Source organism: Manacus candei, unplaced genomic scaffold (genome assembly GCF_025592945.1).
Source record: "Manacus candei isolate 608988 ecotype Guabito, Panama unplaced genomic scaffold, ASM2559294v1 h1tg000043l, whole genome shotgun sequence".
NCBI lineage: Eukaryota > Metazoa > Chordata > Aves > Passeriformes > Pipridae > Manacus > Manacus candei.
The window spans coordinates 1,234,809-1,260,344 of record NW_026138091.1 but is presented as its reverse complement, the minus strand read 5'-3'; the positions used below and the strand labels follow the sequence as shown (position 1 = coordinate 1,260,344).

Genomic DNA, 25,536 nt, shown 5'->3' with positions numbered 1-25,536 from the left:
ATGTGTATTTCTGTGAAATAGAACTAAAGTCAGCAGGGTTCTTTTGGTCTGTGCTAGAAAGTGTTGATTCAAAGTTCAGGCCTCAATTTGTTCACATTTGTGAAAAAAATACAAGCATTAGCTTTGAGCTGTTGTTTATGATAAGACTAGGGTTCTTGAACCTGTCTGGTATGTATTCGATGCTATACACGGGTATCAAATATGGAACTTGTTCAACATTGTTAATGGCATTTCACATAATATGGAAATAATCCTTTTAATTACTGACTGAAAAATTACCTAATACCACAAGTAGATAATTTTGGCACTTTTGTAGACATGAAGGTGAAGGCTGTGTGTGCATGTCTGTTTTAATAGTAGGCATGAGAGAGTCATTCAATCTTTAATAATTTTTTTGCTTCAGAAGAATAAGTAAATGTAAAATATTTTCAGGGAAGTATTTTAACATATGTAAGAATTTGCATTTTTAGAAGGTTATCATTTCTGTAAAGATTGTTCTGTGACTGATAAAGACAGATAAGTTAGAATATTAATCGATTTTTTAATCTTTGAAAGGGATCTTAGCAATATGGCAGATGCAGTTTTTGCAAAATTGATAGCAAACAGCTTAGCTCTGTCACTTGAAATTCTCACTTGCAAGAATAGAGGTGTTACAGTGGTAAGAAGTCCATATGTCATTATTTTGGTGATCTGCACAGTCCGGTGCAGATCATAATGAAATGAAATTGCCCGATAATATCACGGGAAAACAAAACTTTAAGAATAAAAAAAAAAAAAAAGTTTAAAGGTTTTCAGTATGTTCCAGAGGAACTCTGTAATTCGTAGGTCTAGGAAAAGGTCTGTAGATAGAGAGGAACTTCGAATACAATGCTGCATAATTTTTTAAAACAATGGAAACAAGTAGAAAGTTCAATCTGAATAATCTTTTCAAGTCAGACTGACTCAAACTTTTATTTTCTGTTCATGAAATTAAAAAACCCGAAACTGTTACATAATGACAATAATTACTTAGAAAAGTATACTAGACCATAAGACAAGTCTTATTTCTTAAGAAATATAATGTTTTATCTCTAAAATGTGGTACCTTGTGCTGATAGTGAGACTAAAACGTATTGCCTCTATGTCAGAAATCTGGTCTCTTATCCAAGATCATACAGTAATGTTGCAGTGGAGTTATGAACCTGAGTAGTCAAAAATCCCATGCCAGTCGTCTGTTCTTGTTCTAAAGGCTGCAGATGTGATTGGATCTTCCCAGGATCTCCATCAAATACTGGGACTATCTAACATGACTGTATTGAGGGTTTTTTGCCATTTCAAGAAGAAAGTTGAATATTCATTGTACTACAAAGGGCAAAGGACTTGTGTGGTTTTGTTTTTTTTTTTTAATTAAATATGAATTAGTGCCATTGGCATGTTGGAGCATTTTATATTCCAAATAACTTTTCTTTTCCCCATTTTCCTCAGTAATAAATCCTACATGAATGTACTGTATTACATACAGATCTGTATGTGTTTTTCATTTATAAGCTAGCATAAAGATAAACCAAGTAAGTTTAAATAGGCTGTCTACAAAATATTGGGGGTAGGACGGGACAGGAGACCTCATTTCCCTTTTGGAAGATTATGGCATTTCCTTATGTTCCATTTATTTCAGTGGGGAGTTCTCAGCAAGGTGTCTTCAGCCTGTTACAAAGCTGAGGATTTAACTGTGGTAGAAAAGTTGTCAGACCTTACCTCTTACAGCTGGCTGCAAATTTTTCGAGAATCTCTCTTAAAACAGCAAAATGTAAATTAGTTCCAACTAAATAATTTTGATAGTGCCTTTCTGGGAATTTCTTGCTGTGTGAGAGAGAAGAAATATGATGCACGGGCCCCATTGGGACAGCACAGATGCTTGGGTCTTAGAACACTTCCAAGACCATGGACCAGGTTTTTCCTCTGGTAGATTCAAACTGTAAGACTTGAATCTTATGCATGGCAGAGGAATGCCATAGTCAGCAGATTCTCTGATCTTTGCAGATCAGTGTCAAGCCTGTTTTCTAGTTCAAGTGCTTTTTATCATTTAAAATTTCCAAAGGTTTCATGTTCATCTCCACATGAGAAGGAAGGCTTTGAATCTCAGTACTTACTGTGAGAGGATTTTTTTTTCAGTGCCCTGTTGTTTATGTGCAAGAGATAAATAATTAAATGTTTTACTTACCTCTGCCTAAGATGTCTGCAGATGGAAAATAAGCCATAATAATTTAATGGATGTATAATAGGATAGAATGTACCCTTGTTGCGAAAAAGCTCACCTGCAATTCGACTTGGTTTAGTGCAAAAAAGGCCAGCCCCACTGTAGGGCTGAATAAATACTATTCCTTCCAAGTGGCTTATAATAGAACATTCATTTTTCTAAAATAATATGTTTTGTAGTACACACCAAAGTCAAAAGTTGAATAGTCTAGACATACTAACTAACTAAAAATATCAGGAGTCCCATTAAGAGTTCGCTTTGCAAACCTACAAGATAGGGTCAGTGCAGTCTAAATTATACTGATGTTTCCTTCTGTAGTGTATGCATAAGAGAAGTCTTATTTTGTCAACAAAAAAAGGATGAATTGAATAGAATGCAGACATAAAAGTTCCAAGAAAAAGAAGGGGCCTATTTGTATTAGTATACATATGTTTCAAGAATGGTGATGCAGTATGTAAACCAGGTTAAAATTTTCAATGATACAAGCAGAAAATCTGGTTTTTTTCATTGATTTGTATCTCTTTAAAATAGAACATACACCACATTTTGTGGCAGGAGAGTGTAGGCTTCCAAAAGCACACCAATCATTCAGAATAGTGATGTCCTAACATACATTTCACTCTAGATAAAGCAAGTGGGATACTTTTATTACAATGAGTCGTACAATTAAAGTGCAAGAATCCTGTAAGTTACTGAGGCATAACTGTGAGGAATTTTTTTCTCTACTGTGTGAATTTCTGCATTTTGGTTGTGTCTTATTTGCATAATCACAGTACAGTTGTTTTTCCGTAACTGCACTGTGTATAAAAGTCACTCTAACTTAACTGGTTCTTATACTTTCTACACCTCTTTATCTTTAATCTGCAGAATTTTTAAGCTTTTTACCAGAAGGCGAAAAAAGGTACCATCACTGCTTTTATGCTTTGCATCTTAAATGTAGTAAATCCAATACTTGAAAAGAGGGGGAAAATAAAGCAGGTAAAACATCACTTACTCATCTGAAAACAAAATTGCATGAAAACACTTTATAAGATATATCAATTCTTTCCTTCCTCCCTCTCACTGCTCTGGGTCTTTGTCTACAGACTAGGAAAATATCTGCCATACATTTACAGTAAGCGTGTTGCAGCAAGACTGTGGGAATGGCAACAGTAGCTTTTGGGTGGAGACTTTAAATGTCAAGATACTGATACTAAACATACACAAATAAAACTTGACGGTAATCAACGTTAGATTACTTAATAAGCATCTTTGTAAAAGCAAAGGGATCCGGGTGTGTTTTCTAAGAACACATTACTGTATGAACAGGAGACCTCGTTCTGCCAGCAAGGTAAATAAGACGGCAAAAATGCAATAAAATTCCAGGATATATCTGACTAAATAGTGATATGCTATTAATGCATTGGGTACTGGAATAGCTGTAATAGCTGAATGCATTGGATCCAGGATACTATCATTACCTGTATAATAGGAAGATATTGCATATTTCCAATGCTCTTTGATGCCTTACATTGTAACTCGATAAAATCCTGAATTTTGATACGAACCATATTCTGAAATGTATGGCTGGCTTGCAGCTCCATTTGGCCTCAGTAGCTGGTGCTCAAAAGCCCTAAATTTGATTCATCATGTACAACTGACTAATAATCCCTCAAACCAGGAGCTCAAAACTCTGTGATAATTCAGGCTAAAACCAGATGCTCTATGCAGACTTGTTTCACATTCTTTTACAGAGAAAGGGTTTTTTTGCTCTCCTTGGCTTCGTGAATAACTGTTCAAACAAAATGGGACTGAAGGCTGTAGGAAGAACTGTAATAAAAAATGTAAAAATAACTGTAAGACTCAGGTCTGGTTTAATACTAAATAATAATAGCTTAGTAAGCTGATGTACAGAGTTGTAGGTATATTTGGGTAATTTATCAAATAAAATAATTCTAGATTTATATATTTAGCCATTTAAGTTAAAATTTCAGCATTCAGCAGTCATCCTAGACACACCTCATCATTTTTTCCTCCCTACAGGCATCTGCTGTTTTGCCCTTCTACCTTTCTTGATCGATCAGCTGAGGTTGTATTAAGAGTGGTTACTACCCTCTATAAATGACAATAAAGTTAATTCCTTAATTTTTCATTCCTATGTAGCATCAAGATAATACCAAATTATGTCTGTTATTAGAAACTGAGGGATTTGTGCATGGGGTCTTTGTGAAACTGAATTTTTATGAAGCTTGTTCATTTGCCGAAAATGAATTCATTAGACTTCTCCTAATGGTTCCTGGAGTACAGGTGTCACTGGAACATGAAGGAGAGGGGACATTCTTTTCTAAGTTGGTAAAAAAGAAAAAAAAATGCTGATAATAGGATCATTTCAGATTTAAAAATTGGATTAATAGAGTAGACATACCATAAAGTCAGAATAAAGTTTGCAGCAATAGCTATAATTTATATTTCCACAGAACATACTAGTTTTAGTCATTGTCTAAAATCTTAGGTTAGCTGGAAAAAAATTGAGTCTCTGCTTCAGATGTCATCTTGATTAGTAGCTAACTGCCTGCAGAAATGAGGACTGCATATACATATGTTCAAATATATATATATATGTATGTACACACATAAATTCGTGAAAACAATAAGTAGAGTTCTCAGCTTAGGAACATTCTGACATTGGCAAACTCTATTAAGGCAAAGAACATTTGTAAGGAGAGATTTAGGGGAAAATAAAGAAGTTTCTTGTTCTTCAGGAAGGTCTAAAGAACAGTGCTAGAGGAAGTGGGACATCATAAATTCAAGTCTTCTTGTCGCCCTTCCTATCATCAAATCATTGGCAGTTACTCATGCCAAGCAAATACATGCAGCTTTACACTGGGGAAGAAACAGGGAAAATTACAAATAAGGATTTATTTTGGAACACAGAACAAGTACAAGACAGAGCTATTGCAGTACAATATTAGAGGGAGGGAAAACCATTATTTCTAAATATAGCTATTTAAATGCAAATCTCAGACTACTTTTTTTTCTCCCTGAATGCCCCAGTCCCAGAGTGCAGTGATTACATGAGACCATCATCATTTTTTTCATTAAATAGAAGTAGCTGTGTCTCCTGTTGGTAGGAAAAAGCTTCAAAATACTGCCCATACACATCCATATCGTGAGCCACAAATATCGTGAGACAAAAACAATTCAACCCCGTTATTTTAGAAACTCATAATATGAAAATGCTAACATTATTTTTAGGGATTCAGAATATTTTGATTGCTTTAAATTAGGAATCCTGAAAATACAGCTTTTAATTCTCAAGTGTCTAAATAGATACTGAGGGGTGGAAGAATGGAAGTGAAAAGCTCATGAAGCAGATGAAAATCCTTGTCTGGAAGGAATATCATGTAGTCTCAGATCCCACCAAATTATACACCATCGATATTTTAATGATTGATTCTGTCATGAAGATTTTATTTTTTTTACGTTATTACATTTTTACAATCCATGAGTTATTTTTGTATGCCTTCTGATAGGCTCCCCTTAACATGTCCTGTGCTTAAACTTTTGGATCCATGACAGCTGCCAGTTTGATCCTCATATAGGACTGAGCGAGGAACCTCAGGCTGTTAGAAGTACAAGATGCTCTAGCATGACCTAGAAGTGCTGCTGCAGACTGTAGCTGGATCAAGCACTGGCAAACAGACATGCTTGCCAGGAGGTTACATAAATCAAAATGGTTTGGGTTGGAAGGGACCTTAAAGATCATCTAGTTCCAGCACCCCAGGTGTGGGCAGGGCCATAATCTCCTTCAATCAAAGCAAACTCATGCATCTGACACACTTTGGTCTGAGGGAGGACCCTGTTCCTACACTGGCTGGTATCTTGGTCCTTGGACAAGCTGAGGAAGAAAAGAGAAATCAGAAAAGCAGACTCCTACAACTTGAGCTGAAACACCAGCTGCAGCACCCTCCATTCCCAGCACAGGGAGAGCCTGTCACAGGCTAAACTCATGTCCTCTTCTGCATCCCCTTGTGAATGCACTGTCCTGTCTGAAAGGAAATACTGTCTCTGAGCCAGAAGCACACTGGGAAGGTAACCTCAGTGTCAAACAGAATTATGCATTATTGATTGTATGTGTCTGAAGCACCGTTTTCAGAAACAGCGGTTGGGTTTGAGCTGTATAATCTGAAAGGAAGGGAAGGAGAAGCAAGTTCTCCTGTAAAATACATGATGCTGAAAACATTTCAGCAAAATATAAAACAAAAAACTGTGTTCATATTAACTTTTAAAGCCAAGGGAATTAAATTCATTTGTAGCAGAAACAAGGGTGAGCATCTACCTTTGTTTGGTGATGGTATTTTAACAAGGGATGTCAGAGTACCCCCAAGGGTCTCCTCTACCACATCCCTGTGATTATTATTTTATATGTTACAACTCTGGCAGGTATTTTATTGCACTATAGATATGTCAAGTTGTGCCAGTGCCTTATAAATTGAGTAGAGAATTCAATTTACAAGCAGAAAACTGAACATAGTTGCTCTCTTCCTCTGAGTTTTGGGAATGTATCTTAAAATGTCATTACTTCTTGTGAGGGAAAGTGCACTAAAATTGTGTTTAAATGCATAAAAGAAACACAATCTTTATTAACCTTTTCCAGACTTACCTGCATATGAAGTGTCTATGGAATTACACATTATCTGTTATAGTTGTTTGTAATCTTGCTTGAAAAATGAGAGTTCATGAAATGATTGTTCTGAACTGTAAACTGAGAATAAATTTAAAGATTGATTCTCAGCAGTGTACTGCATAAAAGATTAAAAGCACTTATGACTATGGTTAGTAGATTTGCATTTTAAAAGTATGGTTTAAACGGGCAGTGAAAATATAGGAATTACTGTTAAGATTGATATTCCATCCTTACCTCAGCTACTTGTGCCTAGGCACTGTGGCAAGCTAGAAAATATTCTCTCATATTTTTGTGAGAACCAAGAGTAGATTACTCTGTTATTCTGAGCGACTTTTGTCAGTTGGCACAGCTGAAGAACAGAATATTATTCTTTGTTGTTATTGTTAACTATTCTGCTTAGAACTGCATGAGTTTACTGCTGAGAATTATCCAAACTAAAGCCTTCCCTGAGGGATTATAAATATATAATTCCTTCCTTATTTTGGTTGACATATGTTTTTTAATGTATTTAAACTTTTTTTTGAAAGAGAAAAGAATGCCTTTACTGATAAATGAATTGTTTAAAATGTCTGGTCATCAATACCACATTGCCAAGGTGAGTGAAATACTAAGCCACTGACCACCAACAGGAGCTTTCAGGAATGCTGTAGGTCCATAGCATCCTTTCATATATTCCTTTTATCTTTTTAGTCTTAGCTTGTATTTCAAGCAAGATCTTGAATGGGTCTGGATCTGAACATTGGTGCTGCTTCCAGAACATGCAGCCACTTTGCAAGAGCTGTGGAGGTGGCCTCAAATCTTCAGAAGAACTTGGTATGCATAGACTTTGCTCTGACTCCATAGAAAGAAGCTGTGCTGCTGAACTTGAATAACTGCCTCATGAAGGCTGAGTTCCAGCTGGTAGCTGAACAAGCCATCTGCCTACTCCTGTGCAGATTTCTGAATCTAATCTTAATTATCAACTTCAGCAAGAGCTCCCTAATTTGCTCACAGAGCCTATATCATCTGGGGGCATGTTTCAGTAATGTAGTTGGCACTGTTTTCCCATTGCAGTGAGAGCCACCCAAATGAAAGATAAAGTTTATCATTCTAAATGGGAAAGGCATGTCAACCCACATCTTAAAAAGGACCTCCAGAAATTACCAGGCTTTCTACACTTACCTTTAAGGAATCAGGCTCTAGAAGTTGAATTTATGAATCTAAGTTAAATGCATTGGTCCTTTTCAGAATGACACAGAAACAGGAGGCCCAGGTTTATCCAGAAGGAAAAAACTGATGTCTTCAATGGCACTGGTCTCACAGACTTTGATATCTAGGAAGACCTCTAGGTTAAGGCCGTTTAATAGGCAGATTCACAGCCTGAACACACTTTTCCCTGCGCTTAGAGACCTGATTTCTCTCACTTTGAGAATGATTGTTTCTCTGTTTTCTGTCGATGTACAATCTGATGAAGAGTAAGGGAACTCACAGAACCAGAGACCTGGCTGAAGGGACAGCATATGCATTTTGCTGTGAAATGCCATTGGACAAAATGAGTAAATAAGGCTGGGTATTTAGGGTTTCTTGCTCTTAAACAAATGTCTCTGTCTCACACTAGGCTACAGAATATGACCACATGAATCCTTTGTTTCTTTCCTACCTGTTCCTGCAGGAAAGGCAGATCCAAGTTCATTTTCCAGCTTGATCTCTTGATTTCCTTCAGTCTCAAGAAGACCTGAGACTCAGATATTTCAGTCTGCAGTCCTTGCTGGCAGCTCCTGTATTGTGAGTTTGAAGCAGCCACACAAACCATTCATTTGACATAGGGGTGGAATAGGGGGGGCAGTTCCTTGAAGAGGAAGGGAGAAGGAGTATACAAAAGCTGGTGAGCTGCCAGTTGGTTTGAAAGCCATTTTCACATGGGAAGCTTTCTTTCCCCTAGACCTGTGTCATCACCCATATGGCTGTACCCCAGTGAGAAAGAAACCTCCAGGACTAGGACAGGCATCAGATTTTTTCTTTACTGGAAACAGTTTACAGAGAGGCAATAGAGTCTTCATATAGTCAACAGTGTTGACAATAACTTTTACACCTTTCTTATAGATACTTTTATGGTCCTTCCTTCCTTACCAGATTGCATTGAATTTTCTATTTTCCTTCTGTGTTGTTTCATTTATGTATTTATTAACACTTTTCTTTTAGCCAGAACTCACACGAAAAAATTGGCACAAGCAATATACTTGCTAACCCATCAAGCAGACTTGTTATTCTTTAGGCTTCGATCTCATGTCTCCTCCCAAACCAGCTATTTTATCGTATTTCCTAAGACCTCAGTACCCCATTTTCAGCAAACACATGCTCTATTAGCAGCTGCAATATAGCATTTCATGTCTCAACGCTGGAGTCAGTTATTTGTAATATGCTGTGGGTGCAGATTTACTTGCAGCATGGGCAAGGGAAGGAGAACAGACAAAGATAAGGCAAACTTACTATTCATAAATTTCAGCCTAGCATAGCATTTTAGATTACAACTCGGTGATAGCAATCACTTTATAGGAAACCGTTCCAGAACACTGATTTCTAAATTCTCTTGCCTCATGAAATATTTATTGATGAGTTTTAAGTCCTAGGACAGTGAGGTAGCCAGGATGACAGCAAGTAGTATTTTGGGTGGAGAGGACCAGTGGACAAAAAAATGTTACCTGAACTCAGGGCATAGCATTAACGATGATAACATAGCATAAGGAAATGTCAGTGTTGACTGGACAACTCTGAAACAGCCATGAATTTATTTAACAATGATTGTATGGTACAAAAATACTCCTGCACACTGCAGGAAAAGGAAAATTATTTACAACAATATTTTTTCTGTTCAGTTAATGTATTAACTGAAGTGTTTAAACTGTGCAACATTCTTTCTTGATTTGCATCAGCTCATTTTTGTTAGAACCTGCTGACAGCTAGGCTGGCTTTGATTCTGCAGAATGCACGGATCTGTCCAATATCACTACTACATCTCAGAAAACTGCTAAAATTTTATAACAATAATGATGAAGCATTTTTATTCTGTTGAACCAAATGTTTATCCCAAAAATTCCTGTTAGAAAAGGAACAGAAAATATATCTGCTTTAAAAACAAACAACCAAACCCCTAAATTATGTCCCCATTACATAAAATAGTTTGTGATACCAAATCCCTAAAGACATAGCAATACTAGCTGAACCTTGCAGTGCTGGATGACTGCAAATTGGTGAACAAGTTTTTTCTTGTTTTCAAATCCCTTTTCTTATCTGACCAACACCTCTCCTGTAAATAACTCAAAAGGCAACAGAATTACATTCTTAACTTGATAGAGCAATGCAGGAGTGACATGAGTAGGCAGGCTGAGTCCAGGTACTGAAATGATACACAGCAGATTTTTAGAATCTCAAAAGATTTAATCTGGTAAAGTATTTAAATACTCTAAACTCCTGAATAGTGCATCAAATTAAATTTGTTACACACAAGTGGTTTGGATGATCAGAACTGTAAACACTTACTTTTCAAATATGTCCTATAATTTACTGATGAACTGCTACATTAATTCGTGTTTTAATGTAAATTAATTTTACTTTTGCTATGGTTATTTTAAAAATTTGTAACTCTACAAGTGATATAGTTTAGAGACATGTATCACACACACATGTAGTGCTAGTAACCAATTTCTTTTCAGACCTTCATAAATACCAATGTAATTATTTTACCTTCCATTTAATTTTAGTAGGCTGCTTTCTGAGACTTGTACCTGCTTTTGTCACAGCAAAAAAATGTGTAACAACACACATTTTCATGATTGTTTTCAAAAAAAGAGCATTTAGGGCAGTTGTTGAGTTTAAATGATCAGTAGAATGCTACTTTGAGATCACTTGGGATGGGGGGACACACACGGAAATTTTCCAATGGAAGCCATTGGAAGAATATAATTACCTCACTTTGGACATTAGCCAATCCTGCAAACATCCAATTTCCACAGATGTGATTGAAGTTCTTTCCATTTAGTTTAATGAGAGTTGGATGGGGCTGTAAGGCATTACAATCCTTTAGGGAAAGTCTCGGGGGATCTTTCATCACCAGAAAAACTGAGGATGTTGGTTTTATGCTTCCCCCAAAGTACAGCAGCCCTTGCATCAGCGTGCCTTCACTGCTGTTCCCTAGCATTACTGGCTCAGGGGGAAGCAGGACCCCCTGCTGCTGCTTTCTGTACCTGAGAGGAATCTAGGATACTGGCAGATGATGTTGTTTAGCTTTCTTCTGGGCTTAGGTCATCCATGAGCTTTAGTGAGTTGTTCAGCTCTTCTATGGATGTACTGGAGTGCTGTAGCAAAGAGCAGGGAGTAGATGTGATGCCCCACTAATTCCTCCCTCCTTTCAGCATTGATTGGCACTGAAAAGCATCTCGAGGTCTGTGTCAGACTGTCACAGAGTTCATTGGCTGGACCTCAGCAGTGCTTTAATCCTTATGGACAAAATTATAGGATTGCTTCCAGTGCTACTGATAGTACCTCTGTTTGGGCAGACTTCTTTGATCTTTCCCCTGCTATCAGGGGAATTGTAAAGTGTTAGGAGCATACATTGTATCAGTTCTGTATGCTAAAATGGATCACATTTACTAGATTAACAAATGCTATGTCTCTCTTGTTTCAAAGTTGATTTTACTTTGTTTTTTGTAAGAGATAAAGACAAGCTATAATATATCAACATAGGACTTAAATAAATAAATGTTGTTGGGGTGTGCACTTACCATCCAGTTTACAAACTTAACTTACTAGACCCAGTTCTAGTAAGTCCTCATTAACATCTGTATTGTGGGAATGTTTTATTACAGAAGTTTGTTATTCATGCAGCATTGTCATCATGAGAGCTGGGAGCCATTAGCAGACTGAAGTATCAGTGAGGATTCCTGATGTAGCAAAACAATGCTGATATTCCCTGCTTTCCCAAAATTTTTTGAGGCAAGGAAAATAAAGGGTCTGTAACAACATTTTGGAAGTAGAGAACTGAAAGCTGTAAAATATCTCTGTTCTTGTCCTGATACTGGGTGCACATAAAATTCTCTTTTCTAAAAAAATTTAGCAGTGATTCTTCTAGAAGATGCAGCATTTGCTTCCAGCAGATAGATGACCATTAATGACAGTCAGTATATGTCTTCACAATCATCATGTTAATAGGTCTGATATTCTGAGAATTACTATTACAGAGCATGTTGACAGGATATATGACTTGTAAACATTAGAGGTCATATCTGTGAACTGAAAGTAAATGATAACCAATTTGTGACTTATATCTCCAGTTCTTTTCACTCTCTTTCATCTACTTTCTCTTATCCTTAATTCTTCCTGGTTCCCTCATCACAAAGCACCTTCTTTCTCTCATTTACACCTCCTGCCTCTCTAGAAAAAAACACAATTTTGCCATATAAGACTTGCATGGAGAATACCATTACAGGCGGAAGGAGGAAAGTTAAAGCCTTTGAAATGTTTTTGACATATGGCTGAGAGGCTTAAGGCTCCCCGACAGTGCTAGTCTCTGCTCTGTTTTCCAGGCTGTCTGTCCACCACAGGATACTTCTGATGAATAAATATAAACCAATATTTGTCTACTTTTCCCTCTACTTCACACAAAGCTTGCTAAGAAGGACTGAAAAACCTTCAGCTAACATTTTAGTAAAGCAAACTGAATACTGATGTGTATTTTTTTAGTAGGTTCAAGACTGATGTACTGTAAAATGCACATTTTTTTCTTGTCACAGTGGCAGAAGTCATGAGGGTAGCTGTTTTTTTGCTCAAGACTAACGTGGCTCCTGTTAATGGTTGTTCTTTATCCCACAAATATGTTGAATGTTCCTGCACTGAACTATGAACAAGAAATCTCGTAACCCTGCTCAAGTGTTTTCTAACTGCTGCTAATTACTGCTAGTTGGACAAGAAACATTTTTGGAAGGAGAATAGAAAAGTGTGTTGCGTATGACCCTGCGATGTCAGTGGCAGTCAGCAAAATTGTGTGTGACCTCAGATAAGGATCAACAATTGAGACAAGCCAGGATAAATTGCAGCATTGCCAAGTTTAGAGAGAAGCCAAAGGAAAATTGGTTGCAGTGCTGGCTTCCAGGAGGTTGTTCCCTGGCATGAGCTGGCTCAACTTGAAGGCATGTGAGGCCAATTAAATGACTCTGAGCCACTTGCAGGGGATATGTATCTCAGAAACTGCTTTCATGAAGGGATAGAAGGGCTATTGATCAAAAGATATAACCTTCACGTTTGCCATAGTTAAAATACTATGACTAGAGAGTCATTTAATAAGGTTTATTTTGGGTTGGTATTTTTAACTCCTCAGTGGTTGAATCTGTAGAATCCACTGCAGAGATATTGGATCTCTAAGCCATTAGCAGTGGTAAATGGCATTTAGTTTTGCTCCAGGAAAGGATTTCTTCTTTCATTAAGTGTCACCTCTACCATGATGTGCCAAATAAATATAACTAGCATCACTTACATTAGTGGAGTATCCTGGGACAGCACTAGCAACATAAATTACTTATGATTTAGGATGGATTTAATACTAGTCACAGCACAAAAAAATATTACCTTCCAAGCTTACCACATATTGCAGGTAGCAGAGACAAAAACTTTATCCTTATTAAAGGGCTATTTCACCATAGCAATAAAATTTATTGGCCCATTTTTACCTGCCAGTTTCCTTTCTTGTACACTATAGTGATTGTTTATGTAGCCACAACTTTGGCTCTGAAGCTCCATTGAAAAGGAATACTAATGAGGTCTTCCTTTTCCTTAGCTCAAGGACAGCTCCTCACTGCCTAGCCGATCCAGGAGTTTGTGACAAGTCAGATTAGAAACTGTCATCTCAAAATAAGCAGAAGTTTTCTTCTGATTTCTGGAAACAGTCTTTGAGATTTCACCAAACAAACCTTAATGTTGCTGTACTGCAGAGTAATATGCTAATGTCAAAAATCAGAAAGTGAGGCAAATATTTGTAGATTTTTTTCTGAAATAATTTGGGCAAACCAATATAATTTTTCTGCATTCCTTGGTTATTGAAATTATTAAAAAGGCAGCAGAAGGTTAAGATTCAAATTTTATTGAGCATTTTGCTCACTAATATAGTTGACTTTGAACTCAAGAAGTTAGAAATTTTGCATGTTGTTTCTAAAAATAATTTCTATCTTAATGTATCTTGTATCTTATCTGATTTTTACCATATTAACATATATTACCATTCTGTATTTGTGGTGGCTTAAATCTCTGTGCTGATTTAAAGACAATAAACAGGTGGCTGAGCCATAGTAAAGCCTTCATATGTTATAAATGCAGGTTGTCCTATCAATACTATACACTGAGTGAACACAGGAGAAATGTGAGATCAAAGTAATGCAAGAGTAAAAGTAAAGATAATAAATAAAAATTAACAATAAGTAATGACTAATTAGTAAATTTAATAATACATAAAAAGAGTAAAGAAAATAAATATAATGTCCTTAATGTGATGTTTGTACTACAGATTTGTATCACACTCTAAAAGCTCCAAATTGCACTGAAATGAAATTATGATGTAAAAATAATAATGTATTTAATGATAATAATATATTTGACAGTCTCCTTTCCATTCCTTTGGAAATGTTTGATACCATGATGAAATCACAGAATCACAGAATCATTTAGGTTGGAAATAACCTCCAAGATCATGAAGTCCAACCTTTGACTGTACACCACCATGTCAACTAAACCATAGCACCAAGTACCACATCCAGTCGTTTCTTCAACACTTCCAGCAATGGTGACTCCACAGTCTTTCTGGGCAGCCTGTTCCAATGCTTAACCACCCTTTCAGTGAAGAAATTCTTCCTGATGTCCAACCTGAACCTCCCTTGGTTCAGCTTGAGGCCATTTCTTCTTCTCCTGTTGCTTGTTGCCTGGGAGAAGAGGCCAATCCCCACCCGGCTACAACCTCCTTTCAGGCAGTTGTAGAGAGTGATAAAGTCTTCCCTGAACCTCCTTTTCTCCAGGCTAAACGACTCCAGCTCTGTCAGCCATTCCTCTTATGATTTACTCTTCAGAACCTTCACCAGCTTTGTTGTTCTTCTCTGGCACGCTCCAGCACCTCAGTGTCTTTCTTGAAGAGAGGGGCCCAAAACTGGACACAGTACTCAAGGTGTGGCCTCACTAGTGCAATATCAAGATACATCAATAAATACATCAAGAAAATCTATGTCTGAATAAAATTTCCCTTGTATAAAGTTAAAAATTGTGACCTTCATGTTACATATTTAGGAGAAAGAAAACACCTTCTTTTAGAAGTCTCTGTTACCCTGAGGCTTTTCAGGGTAGTGCATAGTCCTGTTAACCACTGATGCACATATTCACATATTCATTCTGCTGCATGGGCCTCTGACACCCTGTTGAACAGATAAACCCCACCTTAATACAAGTATTGTGAAAAATGCCTTTTTCAGTCTTCAACAATGGAGTAAATTTCACACCAAAGTATAGAAAAATACCATGAAAAATACTATTTTTGCAATTTCAGTCTGAAAATTAGTTATGACTTAGCAAAATATCCCTTTTATATGTATCACCATGCTTATCTTTCCTAGGTTAAAGGAATGCAGTCACTAACATGCAGTCCTTTTTTTTCCTGTGTATTACTAAGTTCACCTCAAGACTTAATCCTACAAACATTGTCCAGCATAGTTTTGCTGAAATTAATGTAGCTATTTATAACTGAAAAGAGTCAAACTGGAGCTCTACTTATCAGCAGCAAAGAAAATTACTTTAATGGGACAACTTTGAGATTTTTCATCATTTATGATTTCTTTTTCATAACGGTGCCCTTTACCTACATTTTTTTGAACAGCAGACCCAATTTTCCCTGTGGGATTTATCTGTCACAGAATCATAGAATCAACCACATTGGAAAAGACCTCTGAGATCATCAAGTCTGACCCTTCATCCATGCTGTGGTTAGTAGACCATGGCACTAAGTGCCACATCCAGTCTCATCTTAAAAACTTCCATGGACAGTGAATCTACCACCTTCCTGGGCGGCCCATTCCAATGTCTGATTACTCTCTCCGTAAAAAATTTTTTCCTAATATTTAACCTAAACCTCCCCTGGCAGAGCTTAAGACCATGCCCTCTTGTCCTACTGCTGGTTGCCTGGGAGAAGAGACCAACCCCACCTGGGTACAACCTCCTTTCAGGGAGTTGTAGAGAGTGATGAGGTCTCCCCTGAACCTCCTCTTCTCCAGGCTAAACAAGCCCAGCTTCCTCAGCCTCTCCTCATTGGGCCTGTGCTCCAATCCCTTCACCAGCCTCGTTGCTTCTTTCTGTACCTGCTCCAGCACCTCAATATCCTTCCTGAACTGAGGGTCCCAGAACTGGACACAGTACTCGAGGTGTGGCCTCACCAGCGCTGAGTACAGGGGCAGAATCACTTCCCTGGTCCTGCTGGCCACACTGTTCCTGATCCAGGCCAGGATGCCATTGGCCTTCTTGGCCACCTGGGCACACTGCTGGCTCCTGTTCAACTTCCTGTCAATCCAAACTCCCAGGTCCCTTTCTGCCTGGCTGCTCTCCAGCCACTCTGTCCCCAGCCTGTAGCGCTGCATCGGGATGTCATGGCCAAAGTGGAGAACCTGGCACATGTCTACTGCTCTTTTACTTGGAGACTGTATTTTCATCCTTAGAGCTAGTGGGGCTACCAGCAGGGCTAAACGAGGAAAAAGAAATGCTATTAGTGTTGTCCCTGATTTTATTTTGTAGTAAGGATAGTTGCTAAGGCACTGTCATGAGACGAGGAAGAACATGGCTTGCATCTTAGTCACCCTTAACAAGTTTAAACCCATGTATCTCACTCCACAGAGAAGAGAAAGAGCCTATGGCCTAAAGGTTAAACTGGATGGAGAATGCATTCTGTCTCTCTGAGGCTGATGCAGAAATCCTGCATGGGACACCCAGGGACTTTAAAACATTGTTCTGTGGGAGAAGTGGCTTAGTTTCTGGCTTGTGTGGGGTAAACAGCTCACTGGTTGGGGTTCCAACCAAGGAATGAGAAGTCATCAGCGCTCTGCTCTCAAGACTATTTTAATTTTTCATACAGTGACTATTTCATCTAAAATACTAGGAAAAGTCAATTTGCTGGCCTTCTAGGAGAGTGTCATATCTACACTACAGTTCTGGCATACTTTCACTCCATGAATCTGTTTCAATACAAAGTCTTGTATTGACTGTGGAGAATTGCCCGGGAATACAGAGCCATGCCTGTCCCAGAGTGTCTAGGACATATTGGAATTCAACATTTTATCAATCTGGATATTACCAAATTCAACATTTTGACAATCTGGTGAGCCCTGAGAAAGGGCAAAAGAAGAAAAACAATGAGATCTGGAGAGCCTCTTTACTCTGCATGGATTCACATTCCTGCCAAGCACCATACATTTCTGTCTTTGGCTTTCAATAAACATAGTTATTTTAGGTTGTAATAGAATCAAGACAGTTCAGACTACTTCTCTAAGGTGGGAATGCACAGAGTATTTTTGTCTACTGGAGTACCTCATGGAAGTATGTTGTGATCATATTTTCTTTTTATCAAGATTTGTCCTCCTTTTACCTTCCTTCGTCTGAGTATAGCTGGTTTACACATTTTAAGACAGTTTTTTAGCATGGGGTTTCATACCTGAATTTCTGAGAGGGAAAAAAAAGACATTATTTTATTACCTTGTGGCCATTTTAGTTCTCAGTGCTAGAATCAGTTATGGAAGAATTTCAATTGAGAGCAATATGTTTTCATACTGAATAAAATGTCTGTGGAATGTTTATTTATTTGCCAGGAAAAAAATCTGAAATAAGAATATTTTAGAAGAAATCACTCGATAAAACAAGGTTTTGATGATGCTTGATTTTGCTGTGTGCTGTCAGTAACATAACACATTTGCAAAAGTGTTTTTTGTAGAGTTGTGCCTTAATAAGTGAGGCTAAAGGATGACATAGCTTTAAGCTCTTTTCTTTTTTCCAACGGTATCATTTTGTGTAATGAAAGGACATTACCTCCCCCAGTCAATGTGGCTTCCATTGCTTTTGTATTGTATCTGTGGATACCTTGTGAATGAACAATTCCAAAGCAGCTACAGATAATTTATTTGCTGATTATTCACCTGTTATTAAAGTGGTTCCAAATGAAGTGAAATGGCAGACACACTTGCTCTTGGAAGCTCTGTCCAGCTATAAAAGGAATTCTGTGTGTTCTCTGCAGTGCTCAAGCAGCTTTACAGATGCATCATATTTAATTAGATTAGTTTTAATTAGACTGCAGATGCAAAGTTGCATCTGTGAATCACTATTAGTCTTTTTTGAAGCACTTTCAGCCAATAACAAACCACCATCTCATTTGCATTAATTTAAATGGGTTAACATTTTACTTGCTGGAATAATCACTATGGAAGAACATGTATAACTTAGAGATTAATGTGTTATTGTCCTGTGGCACCATATGCAGAAAGTGAAGTAGCCTAAGAGACAATCATGCAAGGAAAGAAAAAAGGAAAGTGCTCTGGAGAATTAATTCACTCTTAAATAAATCTTTCTGAGGTTCCATTTATATTTATTTAAATTCCTTTAGAGCTCTTACTTTCCAAGGCAATCTTTGCAAGCTTTGGACGTTATTGATTGCTCATCTACCATTAATGTTTATTTTCTTCATGATCTTTTTATTTTTATTTCTTCATGCTTCACAGAGCCCATTTTCTTTTGTTGCCTCTCTCTTTCTGTTCCAAGCTTAACTCAGTTCTGAGGAGGTGGAGGATTAATTGTTCAGTACTGGTGATGATACAGGTTTGAAAGAATTGTTTGTCAGCTGTTGAAAAGTTCTTATTAAGGGAGAGCAGAGCTGCTTCTTTAGTTAATGGCAGAGTACTTGCAAGAGCAATTGGAAAGCTGGGACAGAAACCTCACTGGACAGAATTCATCAGGACCATGACCATTGATTTCAGCAGACTGACTTGTAATTCCAGAAGTGGTTATTTTTCTTAGGCTTAGTTATAGCATTCCCTTTTAATTTTAATTTCTCTTTCTTGCCAAACTTGAGGTTAATCACTTCAAATCCAATTGTATTTATATAGAGACACAGCAAGAACTCGGCTATGTACTTCTAATTTTAAGATTTGATTATTTTTTTCAGCCTCTTTGATCAGCAGCAATGAAATTAATCCAATAAGAAGAAATAGAGTTTAATTAAATGATTTTAATAACTCTTGACAATGCACTTTTGACAATGAGGGGATGCAGTGGTTGTTAAATAGCAGTAAGAAAATGTGCTCATTAAGAGCAGCTGCTAAGGCTGCTGTAAATCCTGGAGCAAAATATTACTAAGTGAAAAATTTATTTGGTAATAAAATGTATGCCAGTCTCAGGAGAGGAACATACACAGGGTGTGAGGTTAGGTTGATTGCTCTCAAGTTTTAGTGGCGTTCTTTGTGATCCTTAAGTCTGCTGGCTGCCCATTTTTAAAAGGAAAATAATACTTTTCTCTGGCTATGCAATTAACAAATCATCCTTCAGAAAGCAATTCAAATATAAGAAGCACAGAACATGGGGTGGTGTCAACCAGAGGACTGTAGGTCGAAACCTAGAGCTTTAGAGTCAGACCCTGATGACTGTTCACTGCAGTAAAGTCAAGCAAGATTGTCTAATAATTGATTTTCAGAGCTGTCATAAGGTTGTTTCCTGTCCTCTTCCCAGTGAGCAGAAGCAGCTGTGACATTTCTACACTGAGTTTTCATTGTACCCTTACAGGAATGCTTCACTTAGTACAAAAAGTCCAACCTGGATGCACCTGTAGGATCAACCTGTGCTGAGCACAGTCAGTGTCAATAGGATGGAGGAAAGGATGCTCTTTCTGTGAATTGAGCCTGTACAACTAGATCTCATAAGGGATGCAAGTGCCTAGAATGTGTCTGGTTTTCATTTGGACAGCATAAGGCACAATTGACACCTACTGCAGATAATCAAAGATGGAGTCTGGTACTGAGAGAGGGGATTTATTTCCTTCTGTCATATCCAGGAAAAATGACTGACATCATTTTAGAAAACCTTACACCCTGCATTTAGTATTACATGGCTGGCTTTCAGACTTAGCACAGGTGGGAGGCAAGGGGTCTCAGAACAATGAAAAACCTTCTAGGCTGGCTGTCCAGCAGCAAGCCAGACACAAGGATTTAAAATGGAGGTTTTTCATCTGAAACACTTAGCACATGTCTCAGAGCAGCATACTGGTTCACTGGTCCACTTAACATGGGGGAATGAAAATTCCCTATCGAAGGCTAGATGCCTACAGCCCTTCTTTTTGATGAATGGGGGGTAGAACAAGGCTGGTGTCTTCTGATACTAAGCTGGTAGCACAGCTCACCACTCGTAATGTATATAATCTTTATATATTAATCTGATAGTTAGACTGCTCTTGCAGGAAATGGAGACAGAATAAATTCCTTCATTCAGCCAAAAGCTTTAATGTATGACAGCACTTCTAACTCATGCTGAAGTCATGGCATTGTGTAGGAAATGATTCAAACTATAGGACAAAATGAGAGGGGAGAACAGATTTCTGGTTCCCATTATCAATACTGATACATTTTAGAATCAGCGGCTATCACCAAATAGAATATAGAAGTCGATGAAAAGTCTTCTTAGTCATGGTTCTTCCTTTGTCCCTTGCAGAGTCATACTTTACCCTCTATGTCATTTTTTTTAAAGGGTGATCAAAGTACTACATAAAATTTTTAGGGAGAGTTTCTGTGTTGAGAGACAGACTGATGGTAGTTGCTTTTGCTTGATAAGTCAACAAAAAAAGCGTTGATACAAACTACTTGTATTAATACAGACCATGCAAGAACATTTTGTGCTGTCCTTCAGGATGATATGTGAACTACAAAACACTCTTTTCCAGGCTGTTTTTTCACATCACGTCATCCCCTAAACTAAAAGTATCAACTTATAGTTACAGCTGTAACACACTCATGGCCTAGCTGGATATAAGGCCTGACTAGAGCTCATGTAAACTAATTATTCAGGCTAATTAGCAGGAGGCTGAAGCACAACACAAAAGAAAACATATTCCAGGCATGCTGAATTATTAACTTACAACATTGCTAGGTAGGCAAATTGAGAAGGACAGCAACAGTGAGGAGTGTGCCATTTATGTACCTTACAGGAGTAAAGATGAAGGAAGCGAGAAATTGTAGTATGTAGGAAATGTGGACTAAGGCTTCAAATGCAGTCTGCAGCTTTGTCTTTCCACAGACCTAAAGAGCTGTATCTGTACATCAACCATATAACACTAATTTCAACATAGTAACATGAATACATAAGTGTTGTGTTCTTGGTTCTTTCAGGAAACTGACCACTTTTCCAAGAAACACAGCTTCACTGGTCTTGTGCAGGTAGCTTTTAATGCCTCCTAGCAGCAGTTTTAGCTTGAGGAGCACTTTTAACTTCTTCCAGACTGAACAAAAAATAAGACAAACTTATGCCTAGTATTTGCACAAAGGATTTTGGATAGAATTGTGACCTTACCTCAATGGAACAAAATTTCAGCTTTTGTATTTATGGAGACCAGAAAAAAGCTATGGAGTTCTTGTTCTGAAAAGGATATCTTCCTTCTTAGGAAGCATGACTCCAGATTTGATTATATCTATTAATGAGGTCAAATGATGCTTTTAGACTGGTAGCTAATGTAAACCAAATCTATTTATCACTTTGGCAGTGGTTCCTGCAACAACGTTAATGATCATTACAGCATTTATAGTTAGCCAGTCAGGAATGGTGCTTTCTGTGCAAAATGGCAGAAGTTAGTAATCAATCATCATCATCCTCATCATAATTGTGCTGCTAAATGAGCTTCTGAAAAAGAAGAGCAACATGGCTATTAAACTTAATTGTACCTTGAATATAGATTTTTTACTACAAAGGCCACTACTGATATGGGCTTGCAGCCTTGGTAGCTTCTTGCAGAATAAAAAAGGTTCAAAATACTAGGCAAGGGCCCAACCCATATTTAGATTCTTTTCTTGAGTCTTTTAAAATAAAACTGAACGCTTAAAAAGAGAAAGGTCAAAGCCTGCTATTGTATTAAACAGCAGGTGAAAACAACATTCTGTCTGAGTTGTATACAGTCTGTGAATAATCAAATTTCATTTTTCTTTATTAGCAGTGTGTCTCATAACATACAGATTGATAGTATCTTCTAATACACGTCATGGTGACAGCTGTGTACTGATGGAACAGAAGAGGTATCTGCAAAAGCTGTTGTGCACATTTATACCAGGGGTGCTTTGTTGGCAAGTTTGTCTTGGCAGGGAGGGAACAAAGGGATCTGTCTTTTATGGTGCTTTTTGAGGCAGAGGTGAGGCTTGCCATAGGAACAGGTCTGTCTTTTCATCCCACCACTGGGATGAGGCTTAGTATAGCTGGGCTGTCAGTACCTGCTCTCTCAGAATTTGCACATCTGCTATGAATATCCTGACCAGCATATCTGCTTAATAGATGGAGGTCATGAAAAGATTTTAGTTTGAATGCCTGGGGTAGGCCCGGGACCATTCAGTCCTTCAGCGGGCACCCCCCAGGCAGTCTGGCACACTGCACTCTGCAGAACAGATCACCTTGCTGCCCTGGCCGACCAGGCATGCATCATATAAAGGTGCAGCAGAGCCCACACCATCATGCCCCCAGTCTCACGAACCGGTGTCATGCCCTTTCCTGAGCTGAACAGAGTGCCATATCAAGGATAGTGGTGCCTGCCAGGAATTCTCTTCCTCATACCGCTGCACAACATTACTGATATACAATTTGAGGTCCCTTGGAAAAATGCATACATACAATCACAACCAGCCTTGCTTAGTCCCACTGTGGTGAGCAGAGCCAACCAGAGGTGGAATAACACAGTCACAATTCCAGCACCCTACTCTGCTGGAATAACTGATATATGGTATGAACCCTTGCCTGTGTATGGTGCACCTGGTCGGCATTGCTGGCCGTGCACCAAGACCAGGATTACCTGACAATCTTAGCATCCAGTTGCATTCAGATTTGAGAGAACACTGGACCAACGAAGTATATCCTATTTTCGGTCTCCATCAACATGTGCATGGCTCATGCTAATTGTACCTACATCAGTGGCAAGTATTTTAGGACCATTCTTGGTGTTACAGACACCCTACAAACAAAAATGATGAACCATGTGAGATCTTCCAGTCATTGTGACTAGGGATAGGGAGTTAATTCTCACACTGAAAGGTTCAACATGAAAGTGCTTGCAATACAAAAATGTATGCAAAAAAAATAGGCATGACTATGTAACCCGAAGAATTATTGAATATACCACATTTTTATTTGGGGCATTCCTTCTAAAAGCTGTCACCTGAAACACTAGAGTGAGCCATGGTTGAGATCTGGTTTGTGTGGGATAAACTGCTAGTGCCTCAATAACAAAGTCAGCTTAGGCACTTCTTTTGGAGGGTCCTGGCAAAGAAGGTCACTTGGTTTTCTGTGTCCTTTGCTTCAGGGCCTTGTCTTAGCCATAATCTTGGCCACTGGTGAGATATGGAGCTGTCAGTCTGTGTCTGTGTTTTGTCTAGAAAGAGGGTATTCATGTCCTAGGTGGAAAGGATCCTAGGAGGATCTTGTTGAAATGATAGGAGGGCTATTTAGCAAGGGCCATGCACAGGGGAATGTTAGGCAATATGCTTGAATAGGCTGGACCTGGTACATTCTGGTAGGCTGATGGTTAGACAAGGGAAGAGTTCTTGTGGGCAGTCAGTTAGACCGAAATGGGCACATGCCCACCACACGGGCTTGGGACCTTTCGCTGAAAAGCCTCTCAGGCAAGACTGTCATTTTATTTCATCTGTGCACAACGTGTGATCTGGTGAGGCATTTCTTCTGAGCCAGTGCCTGTAGGCACTACCCACTCACAAATGAATGCCTATTAATAATGATAATATTTAATGAAATAATCTTGTTCAAAGTTTTAGCTGTACATTTAAAATAAGAGATCAAGATATGCAGATATTTGTTTGGTTTCACTGAGCATACACTGTTGCCCAGCAAAAGCAATACACTTTTACAGATGCATTACCATCACAAAAAGAAATATGGCTTCTCATATGGGCAGCTGCTTGACTGGTAATAAATTAAGCTAATTTCCCCAAATTGAATCTGGTTTATGATGGTAATGGGTGAGTGATGTCTCCATGTCCTTCTTCAGCCAGGAGCCTTTGGTTTTATTTTTTCTCCCCTGCCCAGCTGAGAAGAGGAGGGATAGAGTGGCTTTGGTGGGCACCTAGGATCTAGCCAGGGTCAATGCACCACAGCAGCACAGCATGGCAAATGAAACTGAAGTCTCTGTTTATGCTACAGATCTGTAGAGATAAAATTAGGTTTTAAATTCCCAAACACTCTGCAAGGCTGGAGTATTTTCAGGGTGTGGCATGTCATTACACTCTCTGTGGAACAGTAGTTACCCTGCAGACAGTAACTATTCCACACCAGGGTAGGAAGTGCCACATTTCAACCCTTTTCAACAGCATCACTCTTTTGTATGAAACATCCATGAAGAAAATCTGAAAGTAGTCCTCTGACCTTGCTGCTTGGGAAGAAGCAGAGTGAAGCAGGTACCCTAAGGGCTGAGCAAGGCTCCTGGCACTGCAGCAGGTGAGGTGCCAGTGAGATGTGTCAGAAAGATTACAGCCTTGAGGGACTTGATGAAAGGATATAAGGCACCTCTGATGAATGTGTGGTTCTGGTGCCACTCACAGCACACAAAACTAATGTGCTGGAGGGGTTCCTTCTGGATGTGAGTTTGTATTGCCTCTGTGCTATGAGGGCCCACACACTGTGCATGCACCAAGGTGGTGCTTGAGATGCTTCCTCTGGTGAGATCCAAGGTTGCCACTGCACCCAAGCTTCTCACTGGTGCCCTAGCTTGCACTGTGCACATGGCATCCTCCAGCTCTTAGCTCCCTGTACTTGTGGGTGCATGCCTAGGAGCTGCAGTTGACATAAACTTTGTTGCTCCAATGCTCCCAGAGTGTTTTCTGAGTTCTAACCAAAGTAATTTTATTCTGTATATATGAACATCTGCATCTGTGCTGTTCAGCTATTACTACCTACCTCCTTTCTAAGACACTTCGTGATCTACTATGAAAATTACTATGTATGAGCCATTTTTATTTGAGACCTTTTAAATGAATAATAAATCTTAGACAGAAATAAAACTGGTTCTTACTTTCAGTGGGAACTTAATGTATTACTCCGATGGTTGTTATCTTTTAATAGTAGCTGTTCTCCTTTAATTCCTAAGTCATCATGTCATAGCATCCTGTGTTAAGATTGTGTACGTTAACAGAACATTGGCAAACAGACAGAGTTTCTATAAGATCAGCTCGTCAGAATTCACAAACTGGTTCCTTTTTTAAAGGATTTTATTCCTGCATAAAGATGTGTCAAATTAGCTCTTACTTCCTAGGCAGTGGAGTTTGTACCTCGTGTGGGAATTTATAACATTCACATGTACTGTGCATGACTAATTCTAGTATGCAAGAAATGTGATTCCACT

At 38.4% G+C, this 25,536-nt stretch overlaps 1 protein-coding gene across 3 annotated transcripts in view; it reads left to right on the top strand.

The window, feature by feature from the left end:
- The window catches only part of SYT1 (synaptotagmin 1), a 351,145-nt gene that overhangs the window by 224,127 nt on the left and 101,482 nt on the right, over positions 1-25,536 (top strand). The window lies entirely within an intron of this gene.